The 6000-nt window shown below is 40.3% G+C and overlaps 1 pseudogene across 1 annotated transcript; it reads right to left on the minus strand.

The window, feature by feature from the left end:
- Nucleotides 1-3754: 3754 nt before the first annotated feature.
- LOC101584188 lies at nucleotides 3755-4331 on the minus strand (annotated as a pseudogene). The gene has a single exon (XR_001117225.2). The product of XR_001117225.2 is annotated as a protein S100-A10 pseudogene (transcript).
- Between the last annotated feature and the right edge of the window lie 1669 nt (nucleotides 4332-6000).

Here is a 6000-nt window from a genome sequence, read left to right on the forward strand (position 1 = left end):
CTAAAAAGAGTTGTTGATTTCTTTTGTCAAATTTTTCTCTTGTTAGGATGACTTTTCAATTTTTACATGCTAGACAAGAAACTAGCAGTCTGAGTACCTTTTTACTTAGGGTTAGGGACTCAAAGTGATCCGCCTGGTTACAGCCTCCCAAGAGCTGGGATTAAAGGTGCGCCACTAGGGGGCCTGCCCCTTAGCTCAGTTCTTTAAGTGGCTGCTTCAACAAAGCAGTCAGGCTCAGGTCGCTGTGGTTCGATCCCCTCAAACCAGCCAAACCTGCCCTGAAGGTATTCAGAGAAAAAAAAAAAAAAAAGGTGTGCCACCAGTCTCAACTGCCAGCTCAGCATGCTGGGGGTGGGGTGGGCACAGCAGGCCCGGGCATTGAACCCCCTGCACCTGCACCTGCCCCTGCTTGCAGGTGCTTTAATCCACTGAGCTATTTGGCCAGCCCTCCTTTTACTTTCTTTATAGTATCCTTTGAAGTGCACACTGAAGTTTTTAAATTTTTTTCAGTACTGGGGATGTACAAGACCTAGTACATGCTTGATAAGTGATCTACCATTGAGTTACATCCCTAGCTCTGGGTTTTAAAATTTAATGGACTCCAGTTTACCTACTTTTTCTTTTGTTACTTGACCTTAAAAAAACTATTACCTGGATCCCGGGATATAGCTCAGTGGCATAAGCACCTGACTGAAAAACATAAGCTCCTGGGTTTTGATTCCCACAGCTGCAAATATTTACTTGAATTTGTCATGGCTGGGGGACTGGAGAGGTATGTTGGCAGGTGACAACCCCATGGAAAAGAATGCCCTACTTATGGCCTTGTTGTTATCAGCTGTTGTAGAGACCACCAGTGTTTTCCATTGAATGGTTCTGTCAGGACAATTGATGATGTGAAAATTTAACACTTACTTTAGGGCACAAGTAGGAGGAAGGGGAAAAGAAGTACAAAAAATAAGAGGAAAGGAGAAACAGGTGCTTGGAAGGAAAAAGAGTTCACATGTCCTACAAGCAGAATGGGCCACTACAAGAACAAGAGGACAGTGATGCCAAAGCCAATGCCTGCCATCCTTTTGTTCTTGGACAGTTGATCCAGGTGGTCTCACCTAAACACACACTAGAAGATTGGTATCAGGTTCCCATCTCAGCAGACTGATATCATGTGCCAGGTTCAGCATGTTGCTGTTCAAAGTTCTGCACCTAGTGCAGGGCTGGGTTTGGCCTCTGTTCAGCTTGGAAGCTTCTGCCCTGCATCCTGGTTAAGGCTTTTCAGGAAGGAAGTCTTGCCAGATGGCTCCATCCAGGCTGACACACCTTCATCTCCTGCCTTGTTTTTACACCACTTTCATACTTAAACACAATTTAGATTTAGCAATCATAAGATGTAAGAACTGTTCTTATTTAGTGACAATACTTTATAGACTTTAAATTTTTTAAATTTTTTGTTACAGAAGCATGAGTACAAACTGTGATCTTTAAATAATGTGTTCAGTTTTAAGGGCAAGTGGTTAAGCTACTAACTTAGAATCTGAGCTTCCTTTGTGCAAAGGTCACACATGCATCCTGCCAGGTCTCTCCCTTTGACATGATGCTTGCAGTCAGGCACTGCTTTCTGACCCTGTCTCACAGCTTCTTCTCCTTCCTCCACTGGCAGATGCATCTTTGCTTCTGTGAAGCTGAGTGACAGGCGCAGACCTGTAGAGAGCAGGGAAAGCTGAGTCACTGACCCTTCCTTGTGCTTCTTCCCTGCTCCCAACATGGGGGATGAGGGAGTGGGATGCAGGTATAGTTCAGTGGGAGAGCCTGAGCAACACAAGGAAAGTCGGGAAACAGTCATGAATGATCTGCATGATCATGGGGACTCATGGTAAAATAGGAGCTGTGCTGCAGTTCTACACGCTTTATGCACTTGTGAGTATAGAGTTACCACAGTGTCAGAAACGTGCAGGGTGGAGGCGGCAAGAAAGTTTAAAGAATGCACATGTGCAAGACATCAGCAATAATAGCATTCAGCATGGAGCAGAACAGAGCCCAAGAGCCACCTGCATCTTTATTGCATTTTTTTATTTTTTATTTTTATTTATTTATTTATTTATTTATTTATGCGGAACTGGGGATTGAACTCAGGCCCTTGTGCTTGCCAGGCAAGTGCTTATTCTACAGAGCTATCTCCCTAGCCCCTTTATTGTATTTTTTTAGACAGGTGTTATTACCTATTTACATTCTTAAATGCTGGCCTCATACTACATGAATAGCTGTCCACTGCTAAGTCATCATTATATAATTAGGCCCCAGTGTGCACCTTCACTGACAATGGGGTCATGTCCTCAGTGCTGCCCAGAAGTGCTTTTTACATGTCCTGAGGTCTGATTTAGTCTGAATGGTTTGCCATTTAAAGCATTGCTTGATGTCATAAAGAACTGTTTCTGAAATAGAGAAAACAAAAATTCTCTAGAATACCTTTTATAATAATTCTATAGGAAGGAAATAGTTTTAAAATTGTAGTAGACTTACTTTTTTGTTGAGCTTAACGAAGGTACCATTGAAGATGTGGTGAAGGCAAGAAGCTGCAACACCTTGCAGACCTTTGGGCTCACATTATTGGTACCCCTGATCCAGATGACAAATGCCAGTTTGGGCTCTGCAGGGACATAGAAGTTGCCAGCTTTTCTCACCATCCTTGCCATTCAGATCTCAGTTCTGTACATCCGTACTCCTTATGATAGTGCCTGGCTTTTTCATAGATGAGCTTCCTCCTCACCTTACGAAGCGTCTTCTGGGCAAACTTCTTTCTCAGGCACTTTATCTTTAGCTCTGCGAAATGTTTTCCCTTTTCATAAGGGTTTCTGGCACAGCAGGAGCCTCCTTCTTCTCTTCTGCACCCTCCATGGTTCCAGCCAGAATCATCTCTATTTAATACACAATTTTTTTTTTACCTAGTCACCCTTAAATTAGACATAGCTCACAAGTTTTCTGTAAAAGGCAGAAGTTTGAATTTGAGAAAAAGTCTTGTCCCAACAAGCAATCTTTGTTTTACATTTTGAAAGACCTGTATACCTAGAATCATAAAAACACTTAATATACCAGGAGATTAACAATAGTGAATTGTCATACTCATATGAAGACCTTTGTTTTTTAACCTAGTTTTGTACCAAAACCATCCTTAAAGAGAAAACCTTATTGTAACATTTTTTTAAAAAAACTTTATCTTTTAACCAATTACCTATTATTTATTGAGGGTGTCTCCTGAGACAATTATTCATCAGTTGGACTCTTCTCTAATAATTCTACTCTAGGGAATTTTTGTTTAATTAGCTTAATCTTATGATGTATTGTGTATAAATCAATTTTAATATCACTTAACTATCTGGTAATTCAGGAAAAAGCATGCTTTTAACTCTATATCTCAAATTATATTTAGAACAAATCACAAATTTTTTTTTTTAAAAAAGGAACAGCTGTTCATTGAAAGACACACAAACACATAGACACACAGACACATAAACCCCTTATAAAATCAAGAGTGCACTCAAATATTTGGCCAAATTAAATTATAGTAACTCTATTACAATTTTTAAAAATTTTACAAGTAGACTAGTCAAGATTTTGTTATTTGTCAATTAGTAGAGATCTCTTATTAGAAAAACTTGGAAGAAATGAAATCTTTTATCTATAAGTAATGTGTATATTTTGGGTTTTTTTGTTTGTTTGTTTGTTTCTGGTTTTTGTTTGTTTGTTTGTTTGTTTTTTCAGATTTGGAACTAAAAAAAGACTTTATTGAGGGCAAGAGGATGCAAATACAAAAATCAAAAGCTTATGTAGCATTTAATGAACCTTCCACCCTCTGTCCAGTGAGAGCTGGATGTTATTTGTACATTATCTAAGGGTCCTGATCTGCTCATGACATCTTTATACAAGGGGCAACCGAGGGGCAGATTCCTTAAACGGCCCTTTGGGAGAACTCTCATCAGGGCAGGAGTAAATGTTCACGCCGCCTACTTCTTTCCCTTCTGCTTCATGTGTACTACAAAGTAATCATTGCACGCAATGGTGAGGCCTGCAATTAGTGAAAAGAAGCTCTGGAAGCCCACTTTGCCATCTCGGCAGTGGTCCAGGTCCTTCATGATTTTGTCCAAAGCCAGAGGGTCTTTTTGATTTTCCAAAAATCCAGGGAACTCCTTTTCCATGAGTACTCTCAGGTCCTCCTTTGTTAAGTAGCACTTGTCCCCAGCAAATTTGTGAAATGTAAACATCATGGTTTCCATGGCGTGTTCCATTTGGGAGGGCATGTTGACTGTTGAACCTTAGCGTGGAGGCTCAGCAGATGAGGGGAGCGGGAGCATGGCGGTGGTAATGTGTATATTTTGTATTTTTGTCAATATTGACAAAATTTAACTTAATTATTTTTACATATTTTATCACGTATTTAGACCTCATATTTCCATTTGATCAGTTCCTTGAATAGGCCCCAGGCTGGATCTAGCCTGGTCACTGTTAACTTTTTCCTTAGATCTGGCTCCATAGTACAGCCTGACAGTACTCTCTGGTACCCAAATAGGTCGGTTAGCATTCTCTGGAAAAACACCAGCATACATACCCCTTACCCCAGGTTAGTTGTGGACTGAGACCCTTTCATTGTCCAATATGGAGATCTCTTCAAAAGACCCTTTTTGGCTTTTTTTTCTCTTACCTGGTTTGTTGTTTTGTTGCTGTAAAAGTATAAAAATTTAATACTATATATTGACAAGTGAAGTTGGCAGGATTGATTCCCCTTTGCTTTAACAGAATTTTGATCATACAGTGGCCTTTGGAGGCCACCATTAGGCCTTTTATTATTTAAATGGGATGTCAAATCAAGCAACTGTTTTTGTTTTTGTTTTTTGGCGGAACCAGGGATTGAACTCAGGCCCTTGCACTTGTCAGGCAAGCGCTTACTCTACTGAGCCATCTCCCTGGCCCCTCATGTGACTGTTTAAACCCATAGTTTTTATACATTATTTTAAACCTTTATGTTTTTTGTAAAATATCAAAGCCCTGTTTTTAATGCCATTTTTGATTTATGACAGCAAAACAAGCAATCAAACTTATTAGGAATTAAAAGAATTTTAAGTAGTCTTTTAAAATATGTTGGGGCAGTGACCTTTCACCTTGGTAGCTGTCCTACTAGAGGCCACCCACATTAGCATTTGAAAAGTCAATGAAATGTTTTTTCTTTAATTGATTTTATTTTTTAACCAACCATTTATTTTTGTTCCCAACTATTTATTTTTAACAATTTAAAATTTTTTAGCAAAAATGAATGACCAATTGTGCACTATAAGAATCTGGGGTGGTTTAAACAATGATTTGGGTGTATAGAATTATAACTTTGATTTCCTGAATAAACAGCATTGATGGGGTCGGGGAGATGGCTCAGTGGAATAAGCGCTTCTCTGGCAAGCTCAAGGGCCTGAGTTCAATCCCCAGTTTCGACACAAAAAAATAAAAATAAAAATAAATAAATAAACAGCATTGATTCCACCAAACAAAACCTGCAGACCAGTTAGCACTGGGGCTCTGTCTTTGGCTGATTTTATTCCATAGGTGTGCTGCCCAGCTGCTAGGAGCAGCTTAATGGTCTTAGTACCTACAAAGGGTTTTCTTGAGCCCACATGACCTAAAACTTTAAGGGAGGTATGGCCCTGTAGCCAAGGCCTCTGTGTGCAGTCACTATGTGTGCCCACTGTTGCTCTGGCTCTGACAACTGGATGCTTTCTTTTTGCCCAGATTTTAAACATAGATACTATCTTGAACCTCAAGAACTTGTGAAGCCAGCCACGCACACAGCCAATGCTAGAGTCATGGTATGTCATGGTCCTGACCCACCTACTTATCACCAGGAACACAGGCCTCGGGCTGAACCTATCTTGTAGATGCCTATCTGGGTCAGCCTAGGATGTGAGTGGATGGGAGCTTGGGGCCCTCCCTGATCTCAGTTTGTCTCTCCCCACCCCCACAAGT

This window comes from Octodon degus, unplaced genomic scaffold (assembly GCF_000260255.1).
Source record: "Octodon degus isolate 3935 unplaced genomic scaffold, OctDeg1.0 scaffold00093, whole genome shotgun sequence".
Classification (NCBI taxonomy): domain Eukaryota; kingdom Metazoa; phylum Chordata; class Mammalia; order Rodentia; family Octodontidae; genus Octodon; species Octodon degus.